A 17,478-nucleotide genomic window follows, 5' to 3' on the forward strand; every position below is an offset into this window, starting at 1 on the left:
CACAGGGGTTCAGAAAATCCCCTAGCTAAGATTCTGCACAGTTTGGAGAACCCCCAAATCCCAGTCCTGGCTGGCCCCACTCACCTCGCCCCACCCCTCCCAGGAGTCCCCAAGCAACCTTGGATGCAGGTAAGTGCGGTTTATGCATGGAGCCTCAGGGAAGGCAAAAAACGGGCTTCCTGAGAGTCCGGAAAGGCCGGAAACTGGCCAGTTTCCAACTTCCAGAGAGCCTCCAGAGCCTGGGGAGGGCAAAAATACACCCCAGCCACCGCCATGCAGGAGGCTGACTAGGCCACACCCACCCAGCAACTGGGCAAATAACTCATTGCTAAAATTTTTGAAGCCCACCCCAGTTAATATCTTAATATCATTTTGATGAATTCTAGGCAGGGTACAAAAATGAGCCCTGTAGACTGCATATAGCCCACCAACTTTGCTTTCACTCTCAAGACATTGGGGTTTCTGGGTATTTCTGAGAAGATTTAATAGATCAAACTATCTTACAGCTTGCAGATGATTAAAGCATCCATTTCACTTATTTCATTTCCTATAACCTTCACTCATAATAGGACAAAATACTCTCAGGACATGTAAAGTCCTTAAGTTGACCAAAAACTACATTCCTCTGGTCTAAGTAGATTATTTAGGAGGCTTACTTACCAAGCATGCATGGTGTCTACTACCAGTATAAATAGATATTCATAGTAGATTCCTATACCTGCCTGCTTGGAAATAGATTGTACAATGTAAGCAAGTTGACACATCATGGTAAGTCCGTTTTTAAAACCAAACTTATCCAAGTAGAAAATGTCTAAGCCACAATACCCTAACCTAAAAACCAAGTATAGGGCAGCGTGAGTCAGATTGTACAATCAGATCCCTTTTTTTCTCTTTTACAACAGTGGCAGAGGAGTTGCTGCTATTCAACAGCGTGGGAGATTATGGGCCACATTAGATCTAGTAGCTTCTATCAAGGCAAGATTTGCCTTCTTAAAAATAGAGGGAAAACCTGAATTAGCCATGCAGTGACTTCTCTTACATGTTTCAGGTTTCTCATGTTACTAAACTAGTTTTTTTAAAAAATAAAACAGTGAATGAAAGTACTTTTGACTTTGTTCTAGTTCTCAATTATCATATTTAAAAAGTTCACATACCCATAGCACTCCATAGCACAGCCAATATATACAGGTGAAACTCAAAAAATTAGAATATCGTGCAAAAGTTCATTTATTTCAGTAATGCAATTTAAAAGGTAAAACTAATATATGAGATAGACCCATTACATGCAAAGCAAGATAGTTCAAGCTGTGATTTGTCATAATTGAGATGATTATGGCTTACAGCTCATGAAAACCCCAAACCCACAATCTCTGAAAATTAGAATATTGTGAAAAGGTTCAAAATTCTAGGCTCAAAGTGTCCCACTCTAATCAGCTAATTAAGCCATAACATCTGCAAAGAATTCCTGAGCCTTTAAATGGTCTCTCAGTCTAGTTCAGTAGGAATCACAATCATGGGAAAGACTGCTGATCTGACAGTTGGGCAGAAAACCATCATTGACACCCTCCATAAGGAAGGAAAGACTCAAAAGGTAATTGCAAAAGAAGTTGGATGTTCCCAAAGTGCTGTATCAAAGCATATTAATAGAAAGTTATGTGGAAGGGGAAAGTGTGGAAGAAAAAGGTGCACAAGCAGCAGGGATGACCGCAGCCTGGAGAGGATTGTCAGGAAAAGGCCATTCAAAAGTGTTGGGGACTTTCACAAGGAGTGGACTGAGTCAGTGCATCAAGAGTCACCACACACAGACGGATCCTGGACATGGGCTTCAAATGTCGTATTCCTCTTGTCAAGCTGCTCCTGAACAACAAACAACGTCAGAAGCGTCTTACCTGGGCTAAAGAAAAACAGAACTGGTCTGTTGCTCAGTGGTCCAAAGTTCTTTTTTCTGATGAAAGCAACTTTTGCATCTCATTTGGAAACCAAGGACCCAAGTCTGGAGGAAGAATGGAGAGGCACACACTGCAAGATGCTTGAAGTCCAGTGTGAAGTTTCCACAGTCTGTGTTGATTTGGAGAGCCAGTCATCTGCTGGTGTTGGTCCACTGTGCTTCATTAAGTCCAGGGTCAACACAGCCATCTACCAGGAGATTTTGGAGCACTTCATGCTTCCTTCTGCAGACAAGCTTTATGGGGATGCTGACTTCATTTTCCAGCATTTTCCACTGCCAACAGCACCAAAACCTGGTTCAGTGACCGTGGGATTACTGTGCTTGATTGGCCAGCAAACTCACCTGACCTGAACCCCATAGAGAATCTATGGGGCATTGCCAAGAGAAAGATGAGAGACATGAGACCAACAGAAGAGCTGAAGGCCGCTATTGAAGCATCCTGGTCTTCCATAACACCCCAGCAGTGCCACAGGCTGATAGCTTCCATGCCACACCACATTTAGGCAGTAATTGCTGCAAAAGGGGCCCAAACCAAGTACTGAGTACATATGCATGCTTATACTTTTCAGAGGTCCAATATTGTTCTATGTACAATCCTTGTTTTATTGATTGCATGTAATCTAATTTTCTGAGATTGTGGATTTGGGGTTTTCATGAGCTGTAAGCCATCATCATCACAATTATGACAAATCCCAAATCCCCATTATGTTGCAATCACAGCATATCTAGAAAGTTGGGGACAGGAAATAGCAAATACTTAAAATACCTAAAATCTAAATGAAATCTAACCTGAACATAGCCTATTTTACCAGGTAGATTTTTTTTTCATCTTGGAAAGGTAGAGGACATTCCAAAATACATATTGAGATAGAATTATGTTGTTTTACCTCCCCAAAAAGTAAGAAAAATTCTTGGGACTGGATTTAGTCACCTATGAAGCAGAGAACACTGAATATCTAATCCAGTTATTTTAAAAATATCTTCACATATACGTACAAAGCTTAAGTGAGGGCAATCAGCAGATGTGCCACCAAGTTCCCAGGGACACAGAGACACACAGAAGAAAGAGAACTTTAAAATATGACAGCAGAGTCAACTACACCTCGTTCACATTTCCCATTTTAAGACTTTAACTAAATACTCATGGTTTCAATCATAGCCAAGCTTTCTTCATTTTGTCCCTCCATTTTTTGCTTTGTTTCTGATTTTTTTAAAAAAATGTAGATCTCAAAAGTTTGCACATTATTTTTTTATTATCTTTAGGTTAGCCTAGAAAGGATTGCTCTAATTTTGGGATTCTTACTAGAATGAATATGGCTAGTTTGTTTTCAAGAATGCTGAATTTAGCTCTTTGATAACAAGGTCCTCTTCTTTGAAAAGGAGATAATTTTATATCACTTTGGACTTTATTTTCTAAAGGGCTAATAGAAAAAGAGTTGGCTTCTGTTGACACTTGCTCTGAAATTAAGTTCATTATCTCAAATTATGTCATGTTTTATTAATATAAAAACTTTCTTTCTATAACTGTTTTCTACCGAAACCAAACCGTGCTTTGTCTCTAAGGATGGAATCAGATCTAAATTATAAATGGATGTTATTTTCAGAAATAAGATACAATCCATTGACTAAATGGTCTGAATGCTTGCTCTCATTTCAGATTGTGTTTTAATGAAAACCTAACAATTTTTCTCTGTGTCCTGTCACTTCATTGAACTTATACTGGTCAATATTTCATTTAAAGTAAAGGTGGACAACTTGCAATCAACACAATGCAATCTCTCTTTCTGCAGCCTTTGGAGAACCTTCTGAAATAAGTTCCCAAAACAATAATATTCCCCATCATTTCCATGTGGGTTTTTCATTATTACTAGACCACAATCCTAAAATAGGTCATCTTAGTTAAACCTCCACAAAGCTCCCACCCACTCCCACTCATCTCCAACAGTTGATCTTGTCCACATATATTACTGGGTCCTGTCCACTTTGTAGGTTCCACCTCTTAGAAATGTTAGAGTGACCATTCATCATCCTAAAGCTGACCTCTGTACAGGAATATTTGTAAGAATATCTGTAAAGGAATATTTCAAAGAGACAACTATTTAAACTTTCCTCTGAACAAAAAAAAATCCTCTCTGAAGTAAAACTCATGACTTCTTAGCAAAAAGCTAAGCTAAACTAACCCAATCCTAACCCTAACATAACTTTGAGAGTATTTTTTAAACTACCAAATGCACTTGATAGAAGATAGTTTTACTATCCTCAGTGGTGAAATAACTGTGGTTCACAAACAAAATAAAAAGTATTCCAGTACCATTGAAATGGTGAGCCTAAAGCAGGTTTTGTATATTTTATTGAGATCCACAATTTAAAAATCAACTGACAACTAACCTTTTTTTCAGTTATCAAAAGTAGCAACTAATTACAGATAGTTTTGGACTTATAGCCATAACATAGCTTGTCCATTACAGTTATAAGACATAATAGTTGTAAAGCAGATCACCCATGTGAGTAATCTGATTTTAAGGGCTTTTTGTGGCAGTCATAAAGCAAATACCACAGTGGTGGAATTCAAAATCTTTTACTACCTGTTCTGTGGGCTGTTGTGGCTCCGGGCTTGGATTCAGCTCCTGTGACTGATATGAGTTCAAGTGAGGAGGTCATGGCAGAAAAATATGAGCCGGCCTGGCTTAGTGATTGGACTGATAACCAAGGGTGAGGAGATGGACGTGACAAAGGACGACAAACCTGATGTATTAGAATTGTCAGGACCTTTGACCTCCTTATCTGATTCCTTATCTGATCAACAGCTGGGAATGGCTGACAGGGAAGTTTTGAGAGAATCTTCTAGTGGAGATGAGAACTTGGAAAATTTGTCGTTAAATGTAAAAAATAGAAGACGGTTGAGAGGGCAAAATCAGCTGGAGCGAATGAGGAGAGCGAGTCAGTAAATTAGCACGTTGCCTCAATGAGTATAAAAGGACACAGCTGGGCTGGTACATTTTGCCAGGAACAAAATGACTATTTGAGTGAGGACGTTACAGCAAGAAGCTCTGAGACTGGAGATTTATTGCCAGGACTGGTTTGCCGGACAGAGTAAAGATTTATGCTGTGGTTTCTGCCAGCCGTTATCTTGTAAGACTTCTTTCCATTTGATTTAATTGTGAAACGGCTGCTTTCTGTTTTGTTCGTTTGAATTTTGAAGGGGAGTCATAACAGTGGGCATGGCTTGGTGGGCATGGTATGGCTTGGTGGGCGTGGCATGGCGTGGCTTGAAGGTCGTGGCAAGAGAAGGATACTGTAAAATCTCCATTCCCACCCTACTCCAGGGGGAAGGTTACTGCAAAATCCCTTTCCCTCCTCACCCCACTAACCTGCTTTCCAGCTCCATTCTCCTATGCAGAGCCACAAAAGACCCAATCGATCAGCTGGGACTCGAGAGGCAGAGAATAGATGGGGCAGGGCCAGTCAGAGGTGGTATTTGCCAGTTCTCTGTACTACTCAAAATTTCCACTACCAGTTCTCCAGAACTGGTCAGAACCTGCTGAATACCACCTCTGAAATGCCACAATAGTAAAGGAAAACCCATTTTTTATTCTGGGCCATTTTTGCTGAAACCCAAGAGTACATACTGGTTTCAAATAAAAACATTGTAAAATGCATTCATGTGTTCGCTAGATGCTGCAAACTATTGTAAATACCTTATGCCACCAGACTGAATACCTTATGCCACCAGACTTGAAATTCTAGACCTAGAAAACCTTGAATTATGCCATCTTTGGTCTGATCTAAGTATGGTATATAAAATCATACATTGCAATGACTTACCTGTCAATGAATACTTCAGCTTCAACCATAACAACACAAGAGCACACAACAAATTAAAAACTCAAGGTTAACCACACCAAACTTGATGGCAGGAAATACGACTTCAGCAACAGAGTGGTCTGGAATACTCTACCTGACTCTGGTTTCTTCCCCAAACCCCAAAAACTTTAACCTTAGACTGTCTACAATTGACCTCACCCCTTTCCTAAGAGGTCTGTAGGGGGCATGCATAAGCGCACCAACGTGCCTACCGTCCCTGTCCTATTGTTTCTTTTATTTTTCTTATATGTACCCATTTCATGTATTCATAACTATGTATATACTTATACCTATTATCTTGTAAGCGATTGACAAATCAAAATAAATAAAAAATAAAAATAAATAAATGTTGGTTGGTTGCCAAGCACCCAACAGGTGGTCATGTAATCATGGAGGGGACAATGGCCAACAGAAATTAGGAACCGGGGAGCTTCATCGTAACTCTGAACAGTCACTAAACAAACATAAGTTGAGCACTACCTGTAGAGCACAGCAGAATAGCAATAGCAATAGCACTTAGACTTATATACCGCTTCACATTGCTTTACAGCCCTCTCTAAGCAGTTTACAGAGTTAGCCTATTACCCCCAACAATCTGGGTCCTCATTTTATCGACCTCGGAAGGATGGAAAGTTAAGTCAACCTTGAGCCTAGTGAGATTCAAACTGCCAAATTGCAGGCAGCCAGCAGTCAGCAGAAGTAGTTTGCAGTACTGCATTGTAACCACTGTGCCACCATGGCTCTTTCCACACAACATAAGTAATATTGGTTTTGGCCCTATCCCCTATGTGCTTAGGATGGAAAACTCTGACACTTCTGTAAGGAAACACTATCCCTTGAAATGTTCGCATATATGGCCAGTTTTAAACCAGCAAAATTTTCTTTTTCATCACCTGATTTCTTTCTGCTTGGCCTAAGACCAAAGAGATCCTCATCTGGAAAAGGTATGCATATTGAAAATGTTTAGCAAACCATTTTATTCTTCATGGTCGATTTTATTAAAAGCTATAGATAAATTTTAAAGCATGAGTTTATAAATGAGATCTGAGAATAGATAAACCAAAGGCATATTAACAATTATATGTCTAATGCTCCTGAGAATGGCTGCTAGCCCTTTTGACCAGGTCTGAGCTGGGACACCAAGGAAGGTCTGGAGAGATCACCAAGAACTACTAGGCTACGGCATCAATGAGTTCATGATGTCACAGGAGTCATGTTCAATTCAAGGAAGCGTTTAGCTGTGTTTTATTTTTCAGTAATCCTAAAGATCTTGCTTAAAAAATAAACTACCTTCTTAGATCAGTTGTTACCCAGGTATTTTACCAAAGAACTCAGCAGCTTGCAAGCATTAAACAATTCACCAATAAACCAAAATCAGCATCTACCTTCCCCAATACAGTGCCCATTAGTAGCTGGGAATTACAGAAATGGAAATCCAATGCACATGGAGCAATAGGTTGGGGAAGGCTAATGAACATCCTGCCTGCTACTCAAAACAAGTTTTATTTTATATTCTCCATGGAGAAAATAAGAAGTTCAGATAGCAACTAGAAACTGGACATGCCAAACAGTAACAGGACAAATTGACAGTTACCAATTTTTCACCTAAAACATAAATGTAGCTGCATTTAAAGCTGCAATGGATTGGGATTGAACGAGACTTCTGCAAAAGCAACATGTCATGCAAACAGCTTAAAAACAATCCTTTGCCAACCAGTAATATTAAATTTATTAACAATAAATTACAATTGTCCTTCTCTTCAACTTTATTTTATACACACTTGCAAAAACTGCGGTTTTGTATAAATGACTCTCAACTTATTACCACAATTGGGACTAGAATTTCATGCAGTTGTTAAGTGAATCCAGGTTCTGCCATTAACGTTCCTTGTCAGATGCCCACCAGTAAGGTCATGAATGGTGATTATATGACCCTGGGATGCTGCTACCATTGTAAATACATGCTGGGTGCCAAGCGCCCAAATCTTGATCAAGTGACCATTGAGATGCTGCAATGATCATAAGTGCAAAGAGTGGCTGTAAGTCGCTTTTCTCAGTGCTATTGTAACTTCTAATGGTCACTAAAAGTATGTGTTATGGTTCACCAGCAGCCTGTGCAGACAGCAGCGGAATCGGACAGTGGGGAAGAAAAGGAATCAGTCCGGGAGTCTGGAGAGGACTCAGACGCGGCACCTGCATCCAATGCAGAGATGGGGCCAGGACCATATGGGAGTGGAATGCTGCCTCCGGAGCCTTCAGAGTCTGGCAGCAGCGAGGCAGAGGACCCAAGGGAGCCTGTTCCCAGTGTGCGCATGTGCAGAGCTGCTAGAAGGCGAGAGCAGCTGAGACAAAAGGGGTGACTCAGGAATAAGGCTGGGGGGTGATTGCCCCTCCCATAAGGTATAAAAGACAGGCAAAGATGACAAAACCTTCGCAGGAAGCAAAGTCGTTTGTTCATTTCAGACTCATTCTTGAAGCTATTTGTACTTCGATTGGTTTTTTTTCTAGTTCATTTGATACTTCTGTTATTGGCAGCACTTCACAGAAAAGAAAGGGAGGTGCTTATCTCAAGGGACTGTTTGAGAATTCATTACTGGCTGGGAATGAAAATAATTTCCAGCGTTGCAATAAAATAAGACTTGTTTTTAAAATATGTGTATGCGTAATTATGGTCTCGGAAGCCTTGGTCAGAACAGTATGGTTGTATGTCAAGGACTATCTGTATGTATAAACTAAGATGAGATGCCTTGCTAGCATAGTTCAATTATGCAGCAGAATCTTTCAGGTTTAGATTTAATTTTAAGACTGTCATGTTTCAATAACTATTATGTGTTTTGGATTCAAACAGATTATAAACTGTTTGATAATGTCTCACCCTCCTGATTCTAGAACTTGAACTGAGTCTGGCAGAATATGTATGTGCTAAGCATAATCTAGAGAAGTTTTCCCTAACCTGAAGAAACCTTCCCTTGAAATTGGCCTTCAATTCTCATCATTCAGGGACCCCCAAAATGTGTGAGCTGGAATCCAGCACACCTGATGGTGCCAGGTGAGGAAAGCTGTTTTAGAGCATTGGTTCTCAGTCCTTGTCAGGTCAGGATGGAACCCCCTACTTGTAACCCAAGAGAACTCATAATATTGACATCATCACTACATTTATTTTATTTTGATTTGATTTGATTTGTCAACCGCTTACAAGATAATGGGTATAAGTATAAACATGAGTAAGAATACAGAAAATAGGTACAAATAAATGGGGACAATAGGACAGAGATGGAAGGCAAGATTGTGCACTTATGCGCACCCCTTACAGACCTCTTAGGAATGGGGTGAGGTCAATAGTGTATAATTTGAGGTTAAAGGAGTGGGGGTTAGAGGATGTAACAACAGAGTCAGATAGTGCACTCCAGGCATTGGTGACTCTGTTGCTGAAGTCGTACTTTCTGCAATCAAGTTCATAGCACAATCATAGATGCAAGTTCAATCATAGATGTAAGACAGAAGAGTTATATGTGTTCAAGCAGGTTCTGAGTCTAAACAGATTGAAATATATTAATCTGGGGCAGCCTTGCCCAATCCACCACTGAAATTGCAATTCCTCACCATTCCTCAGCTAGCTTGTCAATTGAGGAATCCTAGAAGTTATGCCCTTAATGTTCCTGGAAAGTGTCTGGGTAGAAGGCTGCTTTGGAGTGTAGCCATTTTCAAAATGCAATCTTCATTACCTTCTGATGCACTCCAACATAATATGAGTTATTTGGCAACCTCCAATTGAAAAGGCTGCCATGGTGCTGGCACATCCACATTTTTCTTCACTTCCACAAATGAAACAGTTTGAGAGAGAACACCTGTTTCCCAGCAGTTTGGCAAAAGCTTTTACTCTACAAGCTGCATTGCCTAACTTGAGTTTGTTACCAGTGGCAATGGCTCCAAAGAGCAGGCCTGGTTTAATAATTCAGCACACGGATTCCATTTGGTAGCCATGGAAACCAGCTCCCTGACATCCAGTTGAGCAAAGGGGAAAGGGTGAAGAGGCAGTGGAGAACGCACGGCTGTACACTCAAACATACATGGGGTATTAGGCTTCTCAAACTCTCTTTCTACAGAGCTTAATTCATAATAGCACTTAAAGCATTTGCATAGCCCTCATTATTACCACTGCAGTCATCACATTCAAAACTTTAATCCTACCTCCCTACTGTCATTAAAAAACAAAATCTGTAGCCTGCTGCCTCTAGAAATTTGAGTGTTTGGAAAAAGAAAATGCTTCCAAGCTGTAATATATAAACTCCATTACTTAAGGTCATATCTTTGCTTCAGAATATATATTTAATATGTACAGGTCCTAATGATTATTGAGATTATTTAATGAATTTTTAAGCCATGTTAAAAACACATATGGAAAACCGTATGTGCTAAGTACACACACACACACACAACAAATAGCAGTCAAATATTTGTATAGTGCCCACAGCTTCTTTCTTTGTTTGGAAACTAAGCTGACCTGAGCCAGTTTTGATTTGTTTTCAAAATAATACAGTGGCAAAAATATGCCTTGGATATAAAGAGCTCTTATGAGGAAGACTGCTTCCCCAAGAATATAAGTGATGAAGCAATTACTTTGAACAGTTTTATTATTACTTAATGAAATTATCTCCCCACAAAACCGTCAGCTTTTTCATTGCTTTCAATACTACACATACACACACACACCAGTGCTCCTCCAAGTAGTCTATACCTCCGCCTACGCATTCATGGTCACCTCAGAGATCAGAAGTCCTAATTAGACATCCTTATCAGGAAGTTAGCATCTTAACATTGCTGGAGGTTTTCAAGAAAAAAAATTGGACAGCCATTTTTCCAGGATGACATAAGGGAGCAGTTCTGTGGAGAGAGGTTTTTCCACAGACTGGAGGGGGCATGGTTTTGTGCGTTGCCTGTATCCTGCAGATGGGACTTCGCTTGTTTGTGCAACCCAGTTTCTGGCATGCTGCAGATTGGTGCCAGTCCATGGCCCACGGGTTGGGTGAGTACCCCTGTTCCAGAGAACATTTTAACCATAGAGAATTCCGTTCTTTCTTTACATTAGGTTTTCCAATAAAATGGTAATGATTAATTTAAAAAGATCTCTGGAAGAATGGGGCAATTATAGGTTTATAGATCTAGAAAGTATCAAGATTATAGGACAAGTTACTTTCCAGAGATACCTCCCCAATCCAGGGAATGGTTTTGTGAAGAAAATGTATTGAGCAAATGAGCCAATTCAAATTACCATTCAAATTAAGGAACTTTCTTCCCTTTTCTCCAGTTCCTGACAATGAGCACAGAATAAAAGGCCTTCCTTACCTTGCATCCAATATAACTTTTTCACTAGTTTTAAAAATTGAAAAATTCTGTTTTATTCCATCTTCACATGTCACACAGGGAAGTCTCTGCTACAAAATATAATAATGATGATAATAATAATAATAATAATAATAATAATAATAATAATAATAATAATAATAATGATGATGATGATGATGATGATGTTGGAGGATAATATGGAAAAATAACCGTGACAGGAGTTAAGTGCTAACCATCACTACCACCAGGATCTGATAGGCTAAAATCAGAAAAAAAATATTCTTCAAATGTTTCTAGTTTGTTCTCCAATATTTCCAATAAACTACTTCCAAGCTTCCAACATTAATTGCAGAAATAATTGCAGTGGCAAAAGAACTTAAATATTTACTTACTAAACGAATAAACAGAATGACCACAGATAGGCAAAAAATCAGTGGGAATGGAAGTGACTTTCAAATTCCTACCAGCTTCTCCATTGACTTTGTGGGAAGCTGGCAGAAATCTTAGAAACCATGACAATGGGAATGCTGCAACAGCCACACAACTTTGTGAGTAAAATTGATCTGAACCTTGTATATATTTCAATTCTACCATAGTAATGGGTCCCAGGGGGCACGATGGCTGAGCGGTTAAAGACATTGAACTTGTCAGCTAAAGTACCACACAATGAGTTCCCATTATTTGCTCCAGCTCCTGCCTATCTAGCAGTTCAAAAGCATGTAGATAAATAGGTAGCAATACCAATAACACTTAAACTAATATACCACTTTACAGTAGTTTACGGTGGTTAACAGGGTTAACATATTGCCCCCAAGAATTTGGGTCCTCATTTTACCCACCTCAGAAGGATGGAAGATTGAATCAACCTTCAGCCTGGTGAGATTTAACTTCCAAATTGCAGGCAGCTGGCAGTCAGCAGAAGTAGCTTGTAATACTGCACTCTAACCACTGTGCCACCATGGCTCACTTTGTACCACTTTGGTAGAAAGGTATCAGTGTTCCCTGCACTTGGCATATAGTCATGCTGGCCACATGACTATGGAAACATCTTCGGACAACATTGACTCCCTCATCTAGGAAACAGAGATGAGCACCATCCCTTAGAGTTATACACAATTAGACAGGAGAAATCTTTTACATTTAACGAGTCCCATATTTTTATGCATTCTTTAAGTTAGCAGATTTTACATACTTTGATTCAAAAACTTTGCAGTATAATGCACATTTGTGCTACCTTGAGGATACACACAGACAAATGGGTAAAAACAGTGAGAGTTTTAGTAGTATTTACTACAGATTATTTACTGGATCTGATTGTGTGTGTGTGTGTGTGTGTGTGTGTGTGTGTGTATAAAATCATAATTTATATGCTGCTAAAACACACTCTTATATGTTCAGGTAACCATGTAATAATGTAATCTTCAGACAATCAATATTGTTAGGAATCTCTCCACCAATTAGTTGGGTTGGCAATATATAAACCAGCAATGTATGTTTGTAGTTTTAAGACAAAATCACTGTATTGATTTATGCTATATTCTGATTGGTTGATTGTATTGCAGATTGCCATAAGAGGAAGCTAGATATCATGGGTTGCTCTCTCTGACATTCTGTCTGTCTGACATTCTGTCTCTCTGACATTCTGTCTATCTGACATTCTGTTGCTATCTAAGATTCTCTGTTGTATTTATGCTGTGCTTATACTTTGACATTTTGGTTTAATGGAAATGACAAAGTCAACCGATAAGAAGACTTTATAATTGGATATTCTTTGGATTGTAAAACGTATATGACCTAGACCGTTTATTGGACTGTGCTATTTCTTAAAGTAAAATTTAACTCAATTCAGTGTATGGCTGTGTGTGGCTGAATAATTATTCATAACTACTCTCATAAACGTTTCCATGTGGATATCCTTGTTACTCAAGGGTATTCTGTACATATCATAATATTGGTTATGGGCCCAGAGAGATATTGAGAGTCAGTGTGAATATACAGTTTCATATTCAGCCAGCTGATTGTGGTTTATTGTTAAACTACAAATGGCACAAGAACAGTCAACCAGTATATCCCAGATAACCTGGTTGGATGGAACAAACTATGTTTCTTGGTCTATGAAGTGCAGCCTACTTCTCGGTAAAGACAGATTATGGACTGTTGTTAATAGTCCACCGGATGTAACAGCTTGGGACCCATTAAATGATGGAGATAAAAAGAAAATAGCTGACTTTAACCGGGATAATGAAAAGGCTCTTAGTATAATTGAACTGACACTGGGTGATCAGCAGTTAGTCCATATTCGTGGTGAAGAATCTGCTGCTCGGTGTTGGGACATTTTGAAGGGGATTTATGTTTGAGATAGTGTGAGTGCACCCATACACCTTACACGTAAACTGTTTAGAACCCATCTTATAAAAGGTGGTGATATGTTAGCTCATTTGGAGTTTATGAAAAGGTCTTTACAAGAGCTACAAGAACAAGATGTGATTTTCTCAGAGTTGCATCAGGTTTACATCATTCTTTCTTCTTTGGATGAAACTTATGATGATTATGTGTCTTCACTGGAAGTTTTAAACAGAGATGAACTTACATTGACTGGCATAACTGGAAGACTCTTAGAAGAGTCAAAAAGAAGGCAAGATAGAAATCAACTGAGAGAAAGACAACCACAGGAAGAAAAACTGTCTTCAATTGCCTATATTGTTAGGAAATGTTTTTCTTGTGGGGCTAAAGGTCATATAGCCAGATACTGTAAAAAGGGTAAGAAACAGAATGCTATTAATATACAGAGAGCGTATAAAGATGTTAGTTTAGCCATATCAAGTACAACTACAACTGTGAAACATGATATATGGGTAGTTGACAGTGGAGCATCACAGTGTATAACTAAAACAAAAAAGAGGTTTGTTAACATGACAAGGAGTAAACAGCCTGTATCATTAGCAAATGGATGGAAATTGAGAGCATCTGGAGAAGGTACTGCATATTGTTCTTGTATTAATGAACATTTACCGATGTTATATGTACCTAGACTGATATTTAACTTGCTATCTGTAACAGAAATGGTAAAAGCAGGATTTGTTGTAACCTTTTAGAGAGATAAATGTTTAATTGAAAAACAGGGTAAAAGCATTACTGCAAGATTGGATAATGGTTTGTTTATTATACATGATAATCCATTAATTAATGCTAATTCAGTTTATGAGAATAAAAAGCCTCATGATGAATATATTCATCTGCTCCATAGACGTATGGGACATATAAATTTCAAAATGCTAAAGAAAACTGTTGAGTTACCTAATGGTATAAAATTAAAACCTTGTACAAAGTATTTAAATTGCAATGCTTGCAATCAAGAAAAAAGCAAGGTAACTCCTACAAATAGGGTAAATGGGTTCAAAACCAGTGAACCATTAGAGGTTGTTTTTGCTGATATTATTGGACCTAAGAAACCTAGTTTAGTTGGAGCCTGTTACATATTAAGTATAACTGATCATTTTTCCAGATATGGTTTCTGTTATTTAATGAAAATGAAGACGGAAACATACCAGCATTTTGTAAACTGGCTAAAATTTGCTGAAAGGAAAAAGAAACAGAAAGTTATTAGCTTAGTAACAGATAATGGTACTGAATTTACCAATAGAAAATTTGAAGCCATGTTACAGAAAGCTGGCATTGAACATAAGCATTCTGCTCTTTATAGATCACAACATAACTCATATATTGAACGTAGAGGACAAACATTACAGGCTATGGCTAGGACTATTATTTCAGATTCTGGTTTATCAGAGAAACTTTGGGGTGAAGCAATAATGTGTGCTAACCATGTTTTGAATAACGTAGTGAATTCAACAACTGGTGAATTACTATTTACTTGTTGGAATGGAAAAAAGCCAGATCTCAGTTATTTACATACATTTGGAACCCCAGCATGGGTTCATATTCCCATGCAAGTAAGGCGAAAGGGACAACATAGAGCGAGAAAATTACATTTTGTAAGATATGAAGCTAATCATAGATCATTTAGATTTTGGGAGCCAGGTACTACTAATGTATATTGCAGTGCAAGTGCTAAATTTCTGGATCATGTTGGCTGGAGAAAGCTTGAACAGGAATATAATAAGGTACAGGATATTGTTGCTGTTGAGACTCCATTGTTTACCGATAATCCTAATGATAATAATATTGATGATAAGATAGTGGAGGAATTCTCAATGGAGGAATCATCAATAGAAGAACCCTCTATGACTGTAGAAGACGAGGATTTGATAGGGGAGGTAAAGGAAGAGGACATGCCAACAACATGTACTGAGTTGCCTAGGAGGTCATCTAGGAAGAGACATCCACCTGACAGATTTCAAGCAAGCATTGTATGACAGGTTAATACAGAACCTTCTAACTTCAATGAAATAAAACTGTATCCTACAAAGGATCAGGTAGCTTGGCAGGAAGCTATGAATAGGAAGTTAAAATCGTTAAAGGATTTAGAGGTATATGAGGATGTACAGTTACCACCAGGTGAGCATGCAATAGGTTGCAAATGGGCGTATAAGATAAAGACTGGTGTGGATGGGACTAAAGCAAGATTAGTTGCTCAAGGATTTGCTCAGTCAGATGAGGACTACGATGAAGTGTTTGCACCTAGTCTGTGAGCAAATACATTGAGAGCAGCAGTTTGGGCAGCTCAGAATAAATGTAAAATAAACCATGTAGATGTTGAAACTGCATATCTACATGCACCTTTACAGCATACCATCTATATGAAAAAGCTGTTAGGTTTAAAGGATGATGGCAAAACTGATTATTGGAAATTAAAGAAAAGTCTTTATGGTCTAAAGCAATCCAGTTATGAATGGAATAAATGTATTGTAAAGGAATTAATTTCAATAGGTTTTGAAACTGGTATAGCTGATCCTTGTTTGTTCCGAAGAGAAAAAGATGGTTTAATTTCTCTATTACTGTTATTTACAGGTGACATAACAATTATAACTAAAACTGAACAAGAAGTAAATGATATTGTTGATAGATTACAGAAAAAGTTCAGGATTAGAAATTTAGGAGAGATTAAGCATTATTTGGGTCTTGATATAGTGAAAACAAATAAAGGTTTTAAAATTTCACAAGCCAAGAAGATTAGCCAATTATTAAAACGCTATAACATGGAGCATTGTAAATCTGCTAAGACACCAATGAGTAAGGAATTTACACATAGTGATATCAAAAGTCCTATGTTTGATAAGGAAATATATCAATCCTTAATCAGTAGTCTATCATATCTGAGTAATTGGTCTAGACCAGATATATCTTACTGTGTAAACCAATTGGCTAGGTATAACGCTGAACCAAATGAAAGGCATTGGCAAGCAGCTAAGCGAATAGTTAGGTTTTTAAAACACACAATCTATTATTCATTATATTTAGAACCAAGTAACGAATTAGTGTTAACTGCATATGCTGATGCAAGTTTTGCTACTGATATAATGACTCATAAGTCAACATCAGGTATAGTGGTAATGTTGGGTAATGCTTTAATAGGATGGAAGTCTGTTAGGCAATAACATATTAGTTTATCCACTATGGAAGCAGAATTCTCATGTTTATCATTAATGTGTACAGAATTGATATATTATAAATAATTGTTGAAGGATATTGGAATTACTGTACGTGATCCATTTATTGTTTATGAAGACAATCAATCTGCAATTAGTATGGCTACTAATTTAGCTATTAAAACAAGGTCTAAACATAGTGATTTGAGATATTTGAACATTAGATAGTGTGTTCAAAATAAATTAATTCAGTTAGAATACTGCATGACTGAACATAATATTGCAGATCATTTCATGAAAGTTCAAGGTGCAATTAAGCACAGAGTGTTGTGAGAATTATGGTTTAAACATGTAATGTATTATATATTGACCTACCCAAAGGAGAGAATGTTAGGAATCTGTCCACCAATTAGTTGGGTTGGCAATATATAAGCCAACAATGTATGTTTGTAGCTTTAAGACAAAATCTCTGTATTGATTTATACTATATTCCGATTGGTTGATTATATTGCAGATTGCCATAAGAGGGAGCTAGAGATCGTGGTTTGCTCTCTCTGACATTCTGTCTCTCTGACATTCTGTTGCTATCTAACATTCTCTGTTGTATTTATGCTGTGCTTATACTTTGATATTCTGGTTTACTGGAAATGACAAAGGCAACCGATAAGAAGACTTTGTAATTGGATATTCTTTGGACTGTAAAACGTATATGACCTGGACCATTTATTGAACTGTGTTATTTTTTAAAGTAAACTTTAACGCAATTCAGTG

This window comes from Pseudonaja textilis, chromosome 3 (genome assembly GCF_049901715.1).
Source record: "Pseudonaja textilis isolate UNSWEBS1 chromosome 3, rPseTex1.2, whole genome shotgun sequence".
In the NCBI taxonomy this organism is placed as follows: Eukaryota; Metazoa; Chordata; class Lepidosauria; order Squamata; family Elapidae; genus Pseudonaja; species Pseudonaja textilis.